Source organism: Arachis ipaensis, chromosome B3 (assembly GCF_059453495.1).
Source record: "Arachis ipaensis isolate K30076 ecotype BB chromosome B3, ASM5945349v1, whole genome shotgun sequence".
In the NCBI taxonomy this organism is placed as follows: Eukaryota; Viridiplantae; Streptophyta; class Magnoliopsida; order Fabales; family Fabaceae; genus Arachis; species Arachis ipaensis.
In genome coordinates, this window is record NC_142438.1 from 124,535,394 (window position 1) to 124,537,689 (window position 2,296).

General features: G+C 41.8%; 1 non-coding gene across 1 annotated transcript; it reads right to left on the reverse strand.

Annotated features, from left to right (window-relative positions):
* Window positions 1–555: 555 nt before the first annotated feature.
* On the reverse strand, window positions 556–663 carry LOC148572348 (small nucleolar RNA R71). Its single transcript, XR_015880408.1, has one exon. It is a non-coding gene; the product is annotated as a small nucleolar RNA R71 (small nucleolar RNA).
* Between the last annotated feature and the right edge of the window lie 1,633 nt (window positions 664–2,296).

Sequence of the window (2,296 nt, forward strand, 5' to 3'; positions counted from 1 at the left end):
TTCTGTTTCTTTCTTTTTCATATGAGCAGGTGCAAGGACAAGAATATTCTTGTTGAAGCAGATCCAGAACCTGAAAGGACTCTGAAGAGAAAACTAAGAGAAGCTAAATTACAACAATCCAGCAAGCACCTTTCAGAAATTTTCGAACAAGAAGAGGAGATGGCAGCCGAAAATAATAATAATGCAAGGAGGATGCTTGGTGACTTTACTGCACCTAATTCCAATTTACATGGAAGAAGCATCTCCATCCCTACCATTGGAGCAAACAATTTTGAGCTGAAACCTCAATTAGTTTCTCTGATGCAGCAAAACTGCAAGTTTCATGGACTTCCATCTGAAGATCCTTTTCAGTTCTTAACTGAATTCTTGCAGATCTGTGATACTGTTAAGACTAATGGAGTAGATCCTGAAGTCTACATGCTCATGCTTTTCCCTTTTGCTGTAAGAGACAGAGCTAGAATATGGTTGGACTCTCAACTTAAGGATAGCCTAAACTCTTGGGATAAGCTGGTCAAGGCTTTCTTAGCCAAGTTCTTTCCTCCTCAAAAGCTGAGTAAGCTTAGAGTGGATGTTCAAACCTTCAGACAGAAAGAAGGTGAATCCCTCTATGAAGCTTGGGAGAGATACAAAGAACTGACCAAAAAGTGTCCTTCTGACATGCTTTCAGAATGGACCATCCTGGATATATTCTATGATGGTCTTTCTGAATTAGCTAAAATGTCATTGGATACTTCTGCAGGTGGATCCATTCACCTAAAGAAAACGCCTGCAGAAGCTCAAGAACTCATTGAGATGGTTGCTAATAACCAGTTCATGTACACTTCTGAGAGGAATCCTGTGAGTAATGAGACGCCTCAGAAGAAGGGAGTTCTTGAAATTGATACTCTGAATGCCATATTGGCTCAGAACAAAATATTGACTCAGCAAGTCAATATGATTTCTCAGAGTCTGAATGGAATGCAAGCTGCATCCAACAGTACTCAAGAGGCGCCTTCTGAAGAAGAGGCCTATGATCCTGAGAACCCTGCAATAGCAGAGGTAAATTACTTAGGTGAACCTTATGGAAACACCTATAACTCATCATGGAGAAATCATCCAAATTTCTCATGGAAGGATCAACAAAAGCCTCAACAAGGCTTTAATAATGGTGGAAGAAACAGGTTTAGCAATAGCAAGCCTTTTCCATCATCCACTCAGCAACAGACAGAGAACTCTGAACAAAATACCTCTAATTTAGCAAACTTAGTCTCTGATCTATCTAAGGCCACTGTGAGTTTCATGAATGAAACAAGATCCTCCATTAGAAATTTGGAGGCACAAGTGGGCCAGCTGAGTAAAAGGATCACTGAAATCCCTCCTAGTACTCTCCCAAGCAATACAGAAGAAAATCCAAAAGGAGAGTGCAAGGCCATTGATATAACCATCATGGCCGAATCCAAGGAAGAAGGGGAGGACGTAAATCCCAGTGAGGAAGACCTCCTGGGACGTCCAGTGATCAATAAGGAGTTTCCCTCTGAAGAACCAAAGGAATCTGAGGCTCATCTAGAGACCATAGAGATTCCATTTAACCTCCTTATGCCATTCATGAGCTCTGATGAGTATTCCTCTTCTGAAGAGAATGAGAATGTTACTGAAGAGCAAGTTGCCAAGTACCTTGGTGCAATCATGAAGCTGAATGCCAATTTATTTGGTAATGAGACTTGGGGAGATGAACCTCCCCTGTTCACCAATGAACTGAGTGATCTGGATCAACTGACATTACCTCAGAAGAAACAGGATCCTAGAAAGTTCCTAATACCTTGTACCATAGGCACCATGATCTTTGAAAAGGCTCTGTGTGATCTTGGTTCAGGGATAAACCTCATGCCCCTATCTGTAATAGAGAAACTGGGAATCTTTGGGGTGCAAGCTGCTAAAATCTCATTAAAGATGCCAGACAATTCAAGAAAACAGGCTTATGGACAAGTAGAGGACGTGTTAGTAAAGGTTGGAGGCCTTTACATCCCTGCTGATTTCATAGTCCTAGATACTGGGAAGGATGAGGATGAATCCATCATCCTTGGAAGACCTTTCCTAGCCACAGCAAGAGCTGTGATTGATGTTGACAGAGGTGAACTAGTCCTTCAATTGAATGAGGACTCCCATGTGTTTAAAACTCGAGGTCATCCTTCTGTAAACATGGAGAGGAAGCATAAAAAGCTTCTCTCAAAACAGAGTCAACCAGAGCCCCCACAGTCAAACTCTAAGTTTGGTGTTGGGGAGTCTCAACAATGCTCTGAACATCTGTTAGGCTCCA